An 18,560-nucleotide genomic window follows, 5' to 3' on the forward strand; every position below is an offset into this window, starting at 1 on the left:
TAAACAAAACTATCTACTACCAAGAATAGTAGGTTTATCAGCTTAAAATAAGGCTTAACTTTATTTTACTAAAGTTTACTTGAAAAAATAGTTAGTTTATAGATTTTTTTTACAATTTTTTCATCTTATTAAATTTGTCATATACTAATAGATAAAAATAGGAAAATATCTTTTTTAGAGAGCCGGCCATGAACTTTTCTCTGATTCCATGCCTGCCCACTAATTTTAGCAAGCCTAATTTTGTTATCCGCTACCTGTTATTTTAATAAGCTTTTATAATCAAGCGGGCCAAACGAGCCGGCCCGCACTTGATCAGCTCTACTACTAATCAATTAGTACTCCGTTTATATCAACAAGGTCTTGCGTTAAAAGCCATAGGCCCATTAAAATCCATTGTATCCTTTAAAAACAAAAACCAGTGTCCTCTGGCATTGGCGTACGAAATTTGAAGCCTAACTGGACTAGTAGGTGGATTATACATCCGATGTATTACCACCAATTCTATAGTTTCTGAGCATTATAATAAAAATTTTGAGTTTTGTTTTAAAAATTATGAATTTTACTATAAAATTTCTGAGTTTATTCACTTAAACATTAAGCTCTACAAAATTACAATAAAACTTAAAAACATTACATATAAATTTAGTAAAACATGAGTTTTGATAGAAAAAAAATAAAATCTAACTTATAAATTTTAATAAGCTCAAAAAAAAAAAATATACATATGCTCAAAAACAAATAAAATTTGAGGTAAATAAGCTCAAAAAATATACATATATGCTCAAAAACAAAAAAGTTGGAGGTAATACATCCGATGTATGTTCCTTTTTCTCCTAACTGGACCGACCATCGGGGTCAGAAGACACAATCCTTGCGATAAATCTAAAGAGCAGAATTGCTGAATTTTAGGCCCAATGCCAACTAGTAATAAAGTCTTGTTCAAGAAAACAAGACAATAGGGTCGGATTTCAATTGAGTCAATTTACATCGGGTCTTTTTGGGTGTATCGCACATCTTGTCTTGGGCCGGGTCATTTCGTGTTTCAGATTAGTTTCTCATGTTAAGTTGTCGAGTCATTTTGGGTTTGAGTCATTTCGGATTGGGTCATTTTCTGGTATATGTCAAATTGGGTCGGGTCAATGATTTAATTCGGGGTTTTGGTCATAATCGGGTTAATTCGAGTTTTGGTTCATGTCTGGGTTGGGTTAGATCAATTTGAATTTCGGGTCATATTCGGGTCATGCAATTTCAATCACTTTCCGGTTCTGGTCAGCTTTGCCAGGTCAACTTGACTTCGGTACTGACTACTGACTATAGAAGTTTTTTTTTTTTTACAGCAGTAAAAAAAAGTATATACATTATAAATAAATAGTTTGGATTAATACAAAACATGGTGACCACTTATCGATATGAAAAACATTCGTGAACCCAACTTACATTTGGTATATAGGAGGAATCTAAATTGATCTTACACGTGAGATTAACTAATAAAAGACTCGGTGTCTTCATCGACTACTATTAAATTTACTTATGTCCTTTCAATAATAAGAGCGGACAATATCGACACCACATAGCATAACAAAATAAAATTAGTGGATTAGTGATTTGATTCTTCATTTTACTCAATTAAGTGGATCGGCTTCACAAAGATTACGGTGGATCAATATCTTTCCCGACTTGATATTGACTCGAATGAATGTTAAATAATATCTAATTTAATTACATGTTTAGTATAACCACATTATTGGCAAAAAAAACTTGTAGAGAAAGATGCAAAGAAAGAAAAAGGCAGAAGCATTAAAAAGTGGAAAAAAAAGGCAAAAGATGAGATGAGGTCACAGCCTAACTAAAGTAGGAAGCCAACCAAATATAGAGCACCTTATTTTTGCAATAAGAGAGCCAACAGAGTGAATATCAAGAGTCTTTTGTGGTAAAGGATATTACCAGATAAAGCGTGTCTTTTGTTTGCTCTCCAGCAACGAATGTATATTGGATCATAAACCTGAAAGACACTTTGCACATCACTGATACAGTAAATTAGGACAAATTCTCATTTCAGACGGTTATTTTCGTCTGAATCCTTCAGACGGGTCATATATGGTCTTCAGACGAGTTATATATGGTCACATCTGACCATAAAATGGCCGTCTGAAATAAGACCCACTGATTAGTAAAGAAAAAGCAACAAGAAAAGAAAAGGAAAAAAAAAAAGGGAAGAAAAACAGGGAGTAAACATGATGCTTTTGGGTTATGTCTTTGACAGTTGGAAAGTTTGACTTCATAAGTCACAACAAAGAGATTACTTTGTTCAAACTCCAGAACTTCAGTTGATAATAATGTCTGTTTCAGGATTTGGGACTTGGATCTTTCTAAGACAGGAGAGCTGCATGGAATCATGCTATTATTGACCCTATTTCTAATTATAACCCACTAAGAAGATAAGAAAGAATTATTCTTGCTTTTCGATAAGTAATCGGCTATTTTACAAACGTGAGGAAATATGTACGAGTAGTCCATAACTCCATACACACTACAAGTAATAACAAAACGGGCGACTATTTTTAGAGACTGCAAATATCATATCAGTCGCCAAATTGCGACTGAAATAGCCTAACGAACGACCAAATTCAGTCGCCAAATCAGAAAATCGTAACAACCCAAAACAAGAAACAAAGAAAACTGGCAGCCCTACATGAAGTATACATAATACCATGCTAAATGAAATACTTCATTTTCGATTAGCCTACGTAATATACATGATACGGAGTACATACTTTGAAAAATGTTAAACATGCAATCTGCTAAAATTAGCTGATCACTAGTTACTATTTATGCTTTGTTTCTTTGTTGTTGATGGTTTGTTTTGTTTTCTTCCATAGTAAGGTAAACAACTAAACACAGACTGTCAGGAAAATCAAATTATCAAGCATATCAGAGAAAGGACTAAAGAAGAAACAAGCAACTACAGGATGAACGAAACCAGACGTGCATATCAGATCAGAACGCATGAATAATCTCATTCCTATTATAAAAACAATTCCTAAATTAGATCAAAAATCAAGAATTCAGCTGTTCTGGTTCAACAAGAAGTATTGAATATGAAACATTGCCATTATACTATGATGTGAGGTCTTACTGAGTTGAATACAGGACTAAAATAAATGATAGAAAACCAAGAAAGATGACATGCATTGGATGAGCTTAACCAATCAGAAAACTACTTTCATTGAGATCGAAAAGCAGTCAGAGAAAGGACTATTAGATGGGCAGATAGCCACTTTCCTATTTCAAATCAATTTATTAAAAGAGAAAAAAATGAGCATGCACTCACAATGTATGGAACTCGATGGACCTAATAAATAAAGTGAATAGAATCAAACAAAGGTTGTTTACATTTTTGATTATTAGATTTGGAATAATGCATGAGAATTAACAAGAGTCAAATTGCATGTGACGCGGCATCGGAGTGCCTTTCTGCGGTAATGCAACTACTTTGGTGCGTCTTAAAGCATTCTCTTGGAAAAAAGCTGTCCATCCCATGTAGCAGTAAGTCTATTGCGACGGATATCCGTCGCAAGCTTTTAATGGGTCAAGTTCTCCCACTTGGGTAGATAAGTCAAAACATAGGGAATCCCAAATGGCTTGTCTTTTCCTACCAAAGTGGGTAATACTTGACCCGTCGCAAGTTTACGACGGATATGACCATCACAAATGAGAATATGTGCCAATGTAGAAGCTCATACATACTCATTTATTCATTTGTTTATCTTATCTTAAACAAATACACAAATCGTCTACAAAGCAGTTTCACAAGAAGTTTATATAATTAGACGGTCTTAATTAAGAATTCATGCTAGATAATGCTTACTAGTTACCATTCACAATTACCTGACGCTTCTGAGAGCAAATTAGCTTAAAACATAACAAGTCAACAACCTTTTATAGGTTCCAGCATGACTTCAAATATCATAGAGTTACTAAAGTTTGTAGGTTACTACTATCTTTTACTATATTTTGAAGCAATATTGCTACATTTAGCATAGGAGGTCACAAGACTCACAACCAGGATCGAAACCAAGATTTAATACTATGGATATTAGTATCAACTAACCTTGTAAACAGAACTCTAGTTTATTTTTGCCCAGAACACCCGACAATTGCCCGCATTTAAATTTCAACACTTGCAAAGATGATGCATAGACACAATATAGTGTCATAGTTTCCCTACATCAAAATAAAATAAACCCATAGCATCAGTTCCACATAATCATATCAGGTTAACCAAACTCGATCTTAACTACTACCTAGATTAAAATGGCCTAGATGAGAAGTCAAAAGTTGAAAGCAATTAAAAAAAAAAAACCCCTAGCCAAAGTATGAAGTGGAGTTAGGTACTCAAGAAGCTTAAGTAACATAGCCAAATGTGACCGCTTTTTGACAAAAAAGTTACCTAAACAACAAACACTAGTTACAATATTTTATCGTTAAATGATCACATTTTACCATAAAAATAGTCACACAAGGCCATTTGAAATCTTCAAACGGACTAGTCCGTCTGAAATGAAAATTAGTGGAAGTGGGGTTAGGTACTCAAGAAGCTTAAGTAACATAGTTAGATGGGTCATTATGCCTACAAACTATGAAAAGACCTCACAAGTTAATCAACTTTTATGAGTAGTTACAACTTAACAACTTATTATAATTGTTGTTGCTAATTTTTAATACATTTTAAAGACTAGAAGTCCTCTAATAAGTTGAGCTTTCTTCTCATTCAGATGTCAAGCAGTTCTTTATCAGGACAGACATTGAGATCTCATAAAGAGATTTGGTTTAAATTTGATTAGACAAAACTGTGAAACGTGGAATCATTTCTAAACTTTTCTTTAGTTTGAAATTAGCATGATTGGTCTTCTTATACTATAATAATAGCAATTACAAAGCTAATGGTGCAAGTGCTTTGGAGGTAAAATCATTAAATAAATAAAAACTCATGGCCTAGACCTAAAATCTGTCTAATAAATTAGCCTTGAGACTTTCTTTGTCAAACAAGAAATAAGTACAAAGTCCATGGCAACAAAAGGGTGCAGGTATTCCAACAACTCCCACATCTCTTATCAAAATTCCAACAACAAAAGAATGAAAATTAATCTAATTTGGAGGAAGTTATGATCTTACTTCTACGGCTGTTCATTGGTCCGGAACCGGACCGGACCGGACCAAACACCTTGGACCAAAGACCAAATAAGGCTGAAATGGTGGACCGTGGACCGGACCATATTAATATCGGTCCAGTCCTGTTTGGACTAGAAAAACATGTGGACCGGACCGGACCGGACCAAATGGACCATATTATCTTAAAAATATCCAAGATTAAAACTCATAGTATAGTTCAAGGAGTACTGCCGGAAGATGAACAAAGTATGTTTATCCCTATTTATAGTGAGGCGGGGAAGTGGTAATTAGACCCCTTTACTTTGATGAATTGTGAAATCTAACCCCTTAACTTTTAATTGGAGTTGTTCCGGGTGTAATTCCAGATCAAGTATAGTTACCATCCGTGGCTTGTTGAATGATGTCTTGAGTTGGATACTCCTTTGGTCTCAATCGTTCCTCACGGCCTCTCCTGCAACAATGAACGAACTGAGGGCTTGGCTTTGTGCCAAGCGTACTCACTCCGACGCTCAAGTCAGTAAACTTAAGAGATAAGTTGTTACTTGGCTGAATGTGTATGGTAGAGAGATAAGGAAGATATTACCAGATGAATAGTGTATTTAGGTTTAGTTGTGGATTCGTTGGGATCCTTTCCTCAATGAAGGTTGAGGAGTATTTATAGGCTTTCACCTTTTGTCACGTAGTGGCCAAGTGGCCAAGTGGCTAGCGGTGGAAAGACCGATCTACCCCCTCGGCCGGGGGGCCTATGGTGGCCGGCGGATCTGTTGGCTCGCCGCCGAGGGGTCTTGGATATGAGTACGCGGATATGTGTCCCGGTGGCGGGTTACCATGCCGAGACCAGGTGACGGGCCGATGGGTCTGCATCGGCTAGATTGTCCAAGTCGTTGACTTCTTTGTGGATATCTTTGACCTTGCTCAATCATGTTGACTTGGTCGGCGGTGCGAATATGCCCCATCAATTTGCCCCCAGCGTAGTCTATCTTAGTTGTATGGGCTCCGATGTATGTTTGAGCGTATATTCTGCGCAAGTAATTTGTAAAAAATTTCTGCATCGGCTTCTTCTGCGGCGGCTTCTTTTGCCTCGGCTTGGTCTTTCTTAGGCCGTACCATATCCCCCCTCCACATGGATGCGTAAAGGGCATCCGATGTGGAAAAGAAAGTGACGCCGGCCGAGACCAGGGGTTGAGAGTGCTTAGTTGTTTTTGATTGCCCCTGCCGCGCTTTTTAGCTTGGTTGATTATGTGGCCGCGGGAGAGCGGATGCTTGGGAATTTGTTGAGGAAGGTGAATAGGCGAGGAGATATGAATAGGCGTGTTGAAGACGCTTGGTCACTTTGTTGCATTGATTGACGTCTAATCGTCGCAACGATTGACATCCCGTGGTTGCATGTCCGACACGTGTCCGCACGCCGATTGGTTGACGCTTCATGGGTCACATTCTTTGATTGGTCCTTCTTCATGGGCTTTTCCCTATAAATAGGGCAGTTGCTCCGTGAAATTGGTCACCAATTTCATTCTCCAAAATTTTCCTCTAACTTTCAAGGGTTTTCTTCGTCTTCGATTTTTCAGAATTGTTATTCCGGCGAGTGTTTTCTTTAAGGTAAACAAACAAACTTCCTTCTTATTTTGTTAACTATTGCTATCATGTCTTCTGTCGACGCCGGGGCTAGTACTTCTGCACCGGGGGGTGCTAGGTCTCCTTCTCCTGAAGTTGATCCTCGAGTTTTGGAGGAATGGGATGACTCCGATGAGGTTGATGACGATTTTGGTGATGATGCTGAAAAGGCTCGCCCTAATGAGGAGAGGCAGCGTGTTATGGATCACGGCGACGCTTGTAAGGTCCGCCTTGACTGTGCTTGGACCCATAAGCTTGCCCGTTGTTCCGGCGAGAGATTATTCGAGGACCATTTCTTCTTTGGCGAGGGGTACGAGATCGTTATTCCTAGGGAGGGTCGGGCGGTCTTTGTCCTCCACCGGTCATACTTGGTGTATACATGCGGCATTTGGAGTACGGGCTCCGGTTTCCGCTAAATGAGTACGTTATGGCTATCATTAGAGCCATGAACGTTGTCGTTGCCCAACTACACCCGTTGGCCATGAGGACCATAGTCGGTTTTGTTTGGGTGTGCCTCTTCAAGGAGAGAGGCCCCGACGTGAATTTATTCCGCACGGCTTCATTATCTCCTCGCCATCGATACCTAACCGTGTCGGATGGTACGGTGTGCAAACGGAGCATGGTTATGCCTCGTGGACAAACCTACCTCCTGCGCAAGGACCGGAGGGATCGGTGGGTGTACGTTAAGGTGCTTGGGATGACTATCCGCCGCCTCGCTCCTTCCAAAGACCGGTTAATTTGCGGTGCGAGACCGAGGCGGAGCGTGACGGTGGGTTTCATACAAGAAGCTCAAGATGGATGCCTACCGTGTCTACCTTAACGCGGATGAGAAGGCGCGATGAGGCTCTTTGAGACGGATGAGAGTGGGGTCGAGAAGATGGATTCCCCCGACGCGAGATCATTCTTCGGGATGAGCCGCTTTGCTATGTCGGTCTCCTCATACCGCCCTACTAGCGCGGGGTGAGTGGGGTCGGTGCAAGGCCCATCATCGCTCTCAACGTTCTTGTTCTTCGAATTTTGATTTATTTCTTCCACCTAACTCCCCGCTTTGTTTCCTTTGCGACCGCTTTGGGCGGGACACATTCGAGAATATCCTCCTGGAGAATGGGGGGCCGCACAAAGATAAGACCGTTGCTAAATTGCATCCCAAGGCTCTTACCCATGACCGCAGGACGTCGCCGAATGAGCTTATGGACCCGGAACCGAGACGCTTGAATGCGGTGGAAGCCCGAGCGAGGGTCGTTAGCCAAGTGCCGCCGCCGCGCGAAGAACAAAGTCTTCGGCGGTGGTGGCGCCGACATCAGTTCCACCCCCCATCCCCCCTGTTCAGAAGGAGACGGTGGAGATCGTTTACATCTCTAATGGGGATGATTCTGACGAGGAGGAGGGGTCTCCCCTTGTCCGTAAGAGAAAACAGACGACCTTTACCGCCGCCGTTTAGCCTGCCGGCGACGAGGAGATGTGCCCTTCGGCCAAGAAGGCCAAGCACGATCGATCTATCCGGTGGCTCGATTTAGCCGGTTCATCAGCGCTGCCGATGACAGCTCTTCGGCATGTCAATGTATGTTGATACGATGCTTTCTTTAAATTTTGTAGATCGGCCATTGTCGATCGCCGCTCTGTGAAAGCGTAAGTGAGTGAGAAACCCGCGCAGGCTGATCATGACGTCGCCATTGGGTCCTCATCCCAGAAGGTTTCCCTTTCCCGACCGCAGACTATCGATCGAAATGTCACTGTTGACCCTTCATCCCAGAAGGTTTCCCCCTCCCGGCTCGTGGCGGAAGGTGCGAGGTTGGTCGAGGAGCTGGCGAGGTGGAACGAGTTGGCCGGTGCTCGCATTATAGAGCAAGAGAAGGCCGTGGCTCGATCCGCTCTTGAGCTTGATGTCACTAAGAAGGTGGCCGCGAAGGCGAGGCCGGATCTCCTCAATGAGCGAAGGCTTAGGGAGATGTCGAGAAAGCGCTCTTGGGAGAGAAAAAGCTTAGGGAGGACGCCGAAAAGGAGGTCCTTCTTTGAGAGAGAGCCAAGGTCGAGGCTGCGCGCGCCGAAGGCTAAAGTTCTTTGGAGAAGTGTGACCTTGTTCAGAGGCATGCCGACCTTTATCTCCAGCAGAGGAATGAATTTAGGAGCAAATTTCGAGATCCAGGGGAAGGTGATCCTGAGCAAGAGGCCATCATCGAGCAAAAGGAGGACGACATTGAGATGCTCCAAACCAAAATGCTCCCCGACCCGTGTTCCGACTCCGGATCCGCCGAAGCAAACGCTGCCAGGGAAGTAATTGAGGAGCTTTTTCCTCTTGAAGGTTCCTTTCCGTGGGACAAATACGACAAGTTGTTTGACGATAAGCTCGAAGCTAAGGAGAAAGCCGTGGAGGAGAGGGTCAAGGAGGCGGCGAGAGTGAAGATAGAGCAAAAAGCGGCCGAGGAGGCGGCGGTATCGCCGAGAAAGCTAAGGCGGCCAAGGCGGAAGCCGATTGGGCAAGGGCGATTGAGGCCGCCGAGGCTAAGGTCTGGGCCGCCAAGCGAGGCCGCCGAGGGAGCTCTTGGGTTGCCCCTTGAAGAAGGTGTCTTTGCTACCGCTGCGATGGCGAGCAACGGGACATAGGAGATGATATCCGTAGCCTTTAGTTTTTTGGTTTATCCTTGTAATTTCTTGTAATTCGTTGAACATTTTTTTAATAAGAGCTCGTTTCTTACGCTCCCCTACCGGCCGAGGTTTTTACCTTACCTCTTTTCTTGCGCTAGTGTTTGAGCCTCAACGTACTTTTAGCGCCTCTGTCTTCGTCCGGTTGTCTCCTTACGTTATTAATTGAGTGTCTCTTTTGTTTCCGCCTCGGCTTGGCCGAGGCGGTCTAGAGCGCGTATCTCAATCGTGTTAACGCTTCTAAGGCATTTTGATTGCTTTGCGAGTATCAATCTGCGATGGTCGTGATTGCGCTCTTGTCGGTGTGACAAGATGAGCCGGCATTCGCTTCTTCATGAATCTGCTGTGGCGTCTACCACTTGGAGTGATCTGCGACGGCGTCCAACCTCTTGGGGTGATCGCCGTGGCGTCTACCACTTGGAGTGACTGCGACGGCGTCAAACCTCTTGGGGTGACTCGCCGTGGCGTCTACTACTGGGGTGACTGCGACGGCGCTGCTTCTTCATGGAGATCTAGTGGCGTCTACCACTGGAGTGATCTGCGACGGCGTCCCACCTCTTGGGGTGATCTAGTGGCGTCTACTACTTGGGGTGATCTGCGACGGCGCCTATTTCTTCATGAGGCTGTGTGGCGTCTACCACTTGGAGTGATCAACGACGGCGTCCAACCTCTTGGGGTGGCTAGTGGCGTCTACTACTTGGGGTGATCTGCGACGGCGCACGCTTCTTCATGGAGATCTAGTGGCGTCTACCACTGGAGGATGGCTGCGACGCGTCCCACCTCTTGGGGTGATCTGCCGTGGCGTCTACTACTTGGGGTGACTGCGACGGCGCCTATTTCTTCATGAGGCTGCCGTGGCGTCTACCACTTGGGTGACTGCGACGGCGTCCAACCTCTTGGGGTGACTGGTGGCGTCTACTACTTGGGGTGATGCGACGGCGCGCACGCTTCTTCATGGAGATCGCTAGTGGCGTCTACCACTTGGAGTGATCTGCGACGCGTCCAACCTCTTGGGGTGATCTAGTGGCGTCTACTACTTGGGGTGATCTAACGACGGCGCTGTTTCTTCATGAGATCGCGCTCTTGTCGGTATGACAGTGTGAGCCGACATCTCGCTTCGATAAAGACCGCCGCTCTTGTCGGTATGACGATGTGAGTCGGCGTCTCGCTTTCTAGCGACTATGGGAAGAGCGAACATTTTGATGGAAGACTTGGATGATTTTTCATTTAGGTAAAAACATGCGTCGGGTGCCCACAATTGTTTTGGACACCTCCGCCGCTACATAGGTTATTCCCGAGATTACCGGCGTCTAATGGCCTGTCGAAGGCACAACGTCCTAGTCGGCCGCTAGTTACATCCATGAGGTCGCCCTCCCGTTGTAAGGATAGACCTTTCCCTTTCTCGATTTCTTGGCCACTTTGAGGGATTGCGTGTTGCATCCTCCGGCGGCTATCCGGACGTTGACCACCTCGTCATTCTCGTCTTTGGAGACGAGCTTATGCGCTTCCCCCGGTCCGAGACATACATCAGTGTTAGGGCCCGGATGGACATCACTGCGTCAGCCTCGCTCAGGGTGACTCGGCCTATGAGAACGTTGTAGGCGGACGAGCCGTCGATGACCACGAACTCAGCTAGGATATTTTTAGCCGCATTCTTTTCGCCGAACGTCACCGGAGTCGATTGATCCCGGTGGTACCAAGCCGGCTCCCGGAGAAGGCAGTATAGTGGGTTGGTGCGGGGGCTCAAGTCCTTGACTTTCGTAGAGGCCGAGGAAGCACTCTCTCGAACATGATGTTCGTGTACGCGCCTGTGTCAATCAGGCACCTCTTGACCAGGTGGTTGGATATGTCCAAATTGACTACAAGTGGGTCGCTGTGAGGAGTGATGACTCCTTCGTAGTCCTTCCTTCCGATGGTTATATCGGGGATGTTGGAAGCGGGGATCGCCGTGTTGGGCACAAAGTTGATGGACCGATATAGCTCGTTCGTTGTGCCGTTTGTGCCCGTGAGCGGACCCTCCGTTCTCGTTGCCCCGATGACAACATGGATCACTCCTATCCGTTCGAAGACGGATTTCTTACCCGAGCCGTCGGCGTCGATCTTTTGGCCTTTGGCAACGTACTTGCGAGGCTCCCCTTCCGGATCGGCTCTTGAATGGCATTCTTTAGATGCCGGCGATCGTTGGTTAAATGGCGGTGTGGCCGTGGTACTCACAAAGATCGGCTCGTGTCACCGTCACTTTTTGGCTTGGGGTCTTTCCCACTTCGGCCCTCGCTTTTGCTCGGGCAAAGACCTCGGCGGGCGATACGACGAGAGGGGTCTTATCACTATACCGCCTACGGTGGTACGTTCCCGAACTCCACCCGGCGCCCGTCGAGTCCTGTCTCCCGCGGTTTGTCCGACCGTGACCTATTATTCTCACGGCGTCTTTCATCGGACCGTGACCCGTTGTTGTCACGGCGTCTCTCATCCGGGTTGTCCTCCCGGTGACTCTTCTTTTCGAGTGCTCGGCCTCGCTGGGGCCTACCCGGTCTTGTGATAGTCCTCTACCTTGATGGCACAGGTCGGCCATTTTTCTAGCGGCGTCCAAGTTCGATCCTCCGCACTTGATGAGCTCATTTTTCAAGTCTCCCCGGGAGGCCCTTCATCGCCGCGAAGGCGCCAATTCGGGATTAATTTCTCGAATCTGCTGGACCTTTCCGTCGAACCTCTTCACGTAGCTTCGTAGAGACTCGCCCCCTCCTGTTTGATAGTTAGGAGGTCCGATGTCTCCACGGCCCTTCTCTTGTTGCAAGAGTATTGGGCTAGAAAGGCGTCTCTTAGGTCGGCGTAATAGTATATCGAGCCGTCGGGAAGCCCCTTGTACCAACTTTGAGCCATCCCATGCAAAGTTGTCGGGAAGACTCGGCACCGGACCTCGTGGGTCGTTCCCATACCGACATGTAAGACTCGAAAGCCTCGGCGTGGTCGGTGGATCACCGTCTCCCTTGTATGATAGAGGTGGTAACTTGAGCTTAGTTGGCACCGGGACGTCTAGGACGTGGCGTTGAGGGGCCGTCGACCGCGTATCGAACGACACGCGGCGATCGGCTCCTCGCATTCCTAATCCTGCTCCTCTCCTCGTAGCGGGAAGGACTTCTTCTTCGACTCGGACTTCTTCTCCAACTCGCCGAGTCGGACTCCTCAGTTCCTCCGGGTAAGCCTCGTTCGTGTTGCGGGGACGCCGTCCTCCCATGAGTGCGGGAAGGACTTAGGTCTACCACGCCCACTTTGGGCTCCCCGGCGACTTGGTTGGGTCGGCTTCTCCCGGTGCTCCGTTCAAATTTCTCGAGTTACGTTTCGGGCCCCGGTCTCCTGGCGTTTTCCGCCGCTCTCTTGTCGGCGTGACGGTGTGAACGCGGCGTATTACTAATTAGGTCCAGGACCATCTTTAGTTTTCTTTGTGTCAACCACGTGTCCCATGATGGTGACCTGGTTGGTGCAGCGACGACGTGTCCGGCATTATCGGCATCCCGAACTCCGGTTGGATTACTCCGCCGGTGGAGGGCTGCACGACTCCAGAATTGTTGAAAGTGTCATCGTGGTAAAATGCGGTTTCGTCGGTCACGACCGCGTCTTGTTGTTTTGACATCTTCTTAGCTTTTTGGGTGGGTTTTTGTTTTTTTTTTTTTTTGTTTGGGAATGAATGTGACTAGCTTCTAGTGTCTCTTCCCACAGACGGCGCCAATTGTTCCGGGTGTAATTCCAGATCAAGTATAGTTACCACCCGTGACTTGTTGAATGATGTCTTGAGTTGGATACTCCTTTGGTCTCAATCGTTCCTCACGGCCTCTCCTGCAACAATGAACGAACTGAGGGCTTGGCTTTGTGCCAAGCGTACTCACTCCGACGCTCAAGTCAGTAAACTTAAGAGATAAGTTGTTACTTGGCTGAATGTGTATGGTAGAGAGATAAGGAAGATATTACCAGATGAATAGTGTATTTAGGTTTAGTTGTGGATTCGTTGGGATCCTTTCCTCAATGAAGGTTGAGGAGTATTTATAGGCTTTCACCTTTTGTCACGTAGTGGCCAAGTGGCCAAGTGGCTAGCGGTGGAAAGATCGATCTACCCCTCGGCCGAGGGGCTATGGCCGTGGCCGGCGGATCTGTTGGCTCGCCGCCGAGGGGTCTTGGATATGAGTACGCGGATATGTGTCCCGGTGGCGAGTTACCATGCCGAGACCAGTGACGGGCCGATGGGGTCAGACGGCTAGATTGTCCAAGTCGTTGACTTGTTGTGGATATCTTTGACCTTGCTCAATCATGTTGACTTGGTCGGCGGTGCGAATATGCCCCATCAATTTGCCCCAGCGTAGTAGTCTATGCCGTTGTATGGGCTCCGATGTATGTTTGAGCGTATATTCTGCGCAAGTAATTTGTAAAAAATTTCTGCGACGGCTTCTTCTGCGGCGGCTTCTTTTGCCTCGGCCTGGTCTTTCTTAGGCCGTACCATATCCCCCCTCCACATGGATGCGTAAAGGGCATCCGATGTGGAAAAGAAAGTGACGCCGGCCGAGACCAGGGGTTGAGAGTGCTTAGGTTGTTTTTGATTGCCCCCTGCCGCGCTTTTTAGCTTGGTTGATTATGTGGCGGGAGAGCGGATGCTTGGGAATTTGTTGAGGAAGGTGAATAGGCAAGGAGATATGAATAGGCGTGTTGAAGACGCTTGGTCACTGTTGCATTGATTGACGTCTAACTGTCGCAACGATTGACATCCCGTGGTTGCATGTCCGACACGTGTCTGCACGCTGATTGGTTGACGCTTCATGGGCTGTTCTTTGATTGGTCCTTCTTCATGGGCTTTTCCCTATAAATAGGGCAGAAATTGACCCCCTTACCTTTTCCAAAATGTGAAATTAAACCCTTTGTTAATTTTCCGGCCAATATCTCACCGGAATTTCATTTTCTCATCAATATCTTCTTCATATAATGACTTTTTCTTCCTGAGTAACAATACTGCAAATGATATAGCCATAGGTATACAACTACAAATTTTTCAACTTACACAAAGAAAATAAAAATCAATAAATTGTACATCTACCAACGACTATTATGTTTATCTTTCTCAAATTATGGTACTGGAAGTTCTAGTTTATGACAATCTGCAAATATTCCATTGAGGATAAGGGTAGAATTTGTATTCATAATAAATAATAATTAGATGATTTTGCGCAAGACTCCATTGATGCTTATCATCATGAGAAGCATGAACTAATTACATTCTCCATTTGTTTCAATTTCCAAAAATTGAATTGATAAACCTAATAGAAAAGTTAACGGTGGTGGGTACACAAGCTAACAACAATACTCGGTACAAATTATTAAATCATAATGAATAAAATTAGTTTTTCAATATAACCAAGGATGAGAAAATGAAATTCCGGTGAGATATTGGCCGGAAAATTAACAAAGGGTTTAATTTCACATTTTAGAAAAGGTAAGGGGGTCAATTACTCCAATTAAAAGTTAAGGGGTTAAATTTCACAATTCACTAAAGTAAAGGGGTCTAATTACCACTTTCCCGATAAGGTGTAGGGTTTAATAATTTGATGAAGATCATAGAGTAGCCGAGAATACCAATCTAAAGTAAAGATTTGATTATATCTTTTTACTGGATTTAAAAAGATCATATAATAACAAACTAGGAAAAAAACGATACTGGTAAACTTTTTAAAAAAATTAGGTTAAAAAAGTATAGATTTTATTTTATAATCTTATTCTTACTAGATTTAAAAATATCATATGAAATTATTGGTTATAAAGTTCGGTCCACGGTCCTTTCGGGTTGGTCCAGGACCGGACCGAAGACCAAAGTAGTGAAAATTGGTGGACCGTGGACCGGACCGTATATTATTCGGTCCGGTCTGGTCCGGACCAAATGGTCCGGTCCGGTCCGGTCTTTGGTCCGGACCACCGAGTGAACACCCCTACTTACTTCCCTTGTCTAAGAAATATCTTCCAAAACACGAAAATTGTACGATTTGTGTTTATAATAGAATACACAACAAAAACAAAAATATTGGTTTCAAGGTACTAATGATATGGTGGTGGGGCAAATGAGTAATCTGTTCCATTAAATTGCTTACGGTTTTCAAAATATGTGAGGATAATTTTGAAAAAATGTAAACAATTTAATGGAACATAGGAAGTCTGTGCTACATGCAAAAACAAATTAGGACAATAATAAAGTCGTACATCCATAATGGCGAAAGTATGAAAACTGTTATATACTTCAAACAAGCCAATATGATTATTGGAGTAACATGATATACGATCATTGATACTTATAAAATAATCAATATAGAGATGATAGTAAAGAATTGAATTAACTAGGTCGTATATATTTATATAAACCTATATACCCCCTTACTAAAATGGGTAGTTAAAAAGAGAAGTTTCGGGAGGGTGTTTAGGCAAAATATAAGACGATTTTACATACCGTCATACTATAAAAGAAAATTTGTTGAATCCAAGGGGTATAAATTCAAATTTGAAGAGAAAATGAGCAAAATAGCCGCCCTAAGAAATCAAAGTGCACTCACAAAGTTTCCCTACCCCTTTCCTTACTCGCTGGTTGGTTGAAAAAGCCATATAACTCTACGTGGGATATTAGGCAAAAGTCAGATGAAGTTTGGTTTCAATCATAATAAAATGAAAAGCAAAGATTATACTTATCTCAGGAGTTTGCTTTATGGATTTGATGATGTTTAAACTAATAATACAGCATAGAATACCACACTCCCTTTTAAACTAAACTACTCTATACTTATAAAAGCGTATTTAGAAGAGTACTCCACCTCACCATCCCAATTAACTTGTCGGCCACTTGTCAACATATCCACAGTGCTCCATAAATAAGACAACCCACATCTCCGACTGACACGTTGCTTGTCTCCATTGGCTCTTTGTCCCACTTCTTTCTCTTACTATACTCACTCGAGTACGGAGTATAATACTATTAAGAATGTTTTGGATCATTGTTGTCAGAATCGCGATTCGATCCAACGATTCTACGATTTTACGATCCAAAAATGCTTGACCGATCCTGGATCATACGATTCCATCATAGTTATAGAATCTTACGATCCTGTTAATTTGAAAATTTCTAGAGATGGGATCATAATACGATCCTACGATTTTACGACCCTACGATCCAATTCTATAATAAAAAAAATTAATATATATTTTTATATAATGACACCGTAAACTAAAATTTCGTGTAAGTTTTAGAAACATGTTCATACAATGACAATAAAATCATTACTTACCAATATTTTATGAATAAATAATAATAAATAAGTATTTTAATTTTCAATTATATGTTTTTACCAAATAAAAACCTATATTTAGTGAGTTTGTAGAATCTTGCGATTCTACGATCCGATTCTATCGATTCGATCCTACTCTCCCCATCGATCCAAAGTAGAATCCCAATCCTGACAACATTGTTTTGGATGTACAACGATCGTATAGTAGTTTATACAGTACGTTATACTTATTATGAGGCTGTTATAGCTCGATCGACATAACCCAAGACCAAATGCAAACTTAATATAGATTGTATTCATGGATATCCAAAAAGCTAGTAAGCTATACTATAACACCACAGCGGAGGTTCCAGCCGGGAAAAAATAATTACTCCGTAAGATGTAAACCTCGAGACAATAGGGTATTAGTTAAAAACCTCTTTCTTTTATAGTATATTGACCGATCTAGCACTTCCTTCTACTGGAAAACAGTAACACAATTGTAATGAAAAGAGAAAATTGTAAATATTGGCTAACTCAATAAATGAGGTAACCGTCATGGAGTTACAAGAAGTAGAACTATCTTTGTCAAGAAAACACGTTGTCAATGAAGTAAGAGGACGTCGTACCTAAGAAAAGGTCCTATAAGAAGGCAACATAACATTTCTCTTCTGAGCAACCACAACCTTAAATCATGCTTCACAAAATGAGAAAACAATTTGACCCTAATCCATTTACATAAATGTATGACTTACAGATGAGATTTTGACAGGTGACACTTACTTCCAGCTCTCTCGTGGATGATAAATTGAAAATTCAAATCAGTTCCTTGTGATTATGAAGTCCTCGAAACCTTCTACACGGAAAAGACGCAATAATTTAAAAAGATTCAACATAAGCTTAAACCAATAATCCAATATACAAACACAAATACTTGTGAAAGGCGGTTTTACACAAATTTATCGCAAAACGGAATCTTTTAGTAACCACTTTCACCCACTAATATGGTTGTGTTTGGATCGTTTACAACTATATTAGTGCAAAACTGTCTTACACAAAACTAACTCAAAATGTTGTTCCATAAGGTATATTTAATTTATGAGTTTAGAATATTTTCAATCATTTAATAAAGGGAAAATGACTCCTAGAAATTACAAAGGAACTCAAACTTCTCCCTGTATAGGGGTATGTAGGGGTCGGAACAAGAGGAGAATACTCTGACATGTCTACATATGCTTTCATATTTGTTTAATGTAAAGCTAATTAAGTGCTAACTGGCGAGTTCCACTCAAAGGGATTTTAACTGTTTAACAAAATCTAAGAGAAAATCGAGATTTAGAGATACAACTTATGAAGATGCATGCTTCAAGTACTTCCACTATACTTGTTTATTTGGTTATTGCCAATTATGATAAGATAACCTCTTTTTATAAACAAATATATGTAAAGTATTACTAAAGTCGGGAATCAGTCAGAGACCTAATGAGTTACGAGTACGAACTAGAACGTAGGACAAGTAGCCAGGAATATAATAACAAACCTCTGCATTTTCGGAGTACACCTGTATAGTTGAGATCCAGCAATGTACAGAAACCCTTAAGATACTGAAATAATGCCGTAGTAGACTAGTAGTCGAGATCCTGAATTGAAACAATATACCAAATTAGGGAAGAGATTTATGCGTTTTCCATGGTAATCAACTCTAATACGGGCTAAATTTATATTGAAAAACTACTCCATACATACGTAATAGTAATTTATAACAGGAGCTGCTGAGGATAAATGCATCTACTACAGTATTACTCACACCATATTACAGTAGCAGTAAAAAATGTTAGATAAACT

General features: G+C 43.0%; 1 long non-coding RNA gene across 5 annotated transcripts in view; it reads right to left on the reverse strand.

Annotated features, from left to right (window-relative positions):
* Positions 1 to 18,560, reverse strand: part of LOC141612237 (uncharacterized) — a 31,965-nt gene that overhangs the window by 3,970 nt on the left and 9,435 nt on the right. The window contains exons 3-6 of one of the 5 annotated variants that reach the window (XR_012529024.1): positions 18,256 to 18,355; positions 17,471 to 17,571; positions 4,112 to 4,224; positions 1,945 to 2,002 (exon numbers count right to left, since the gene is read on the reverse strand). This is a non-coding gene — a long non-coding RNA (uncharacterized LOC141612237). Of the gene's footprint in view, positions 1 to 1,452; positions 2,003 to 4,111; positions 4,225 to 17,470; positions 17,572 to 18,255; positions 18,356 to 18,560 lie in introns of those variants that run through there. The other 4 variants (XR_012529026.1, XR_012529023.1, XR_012529027.1 and 1 more) reach the window with 4 other exon arrangements.

The sequence above is a fragment of the Silene latifolia genome, chromosome 11, assembly GCF_048544455.1.
Source record: "Silene latifolia isolate original U9 population chromosome 11, ASM4854445v1, whole genome shotgun sequence".
NCBI lineage: Eukaryota > Viridiplantae > Streptophyta > Magnoliopsida > Caryophyllales > Caryophyllaceae > Silene > Silene latifolia.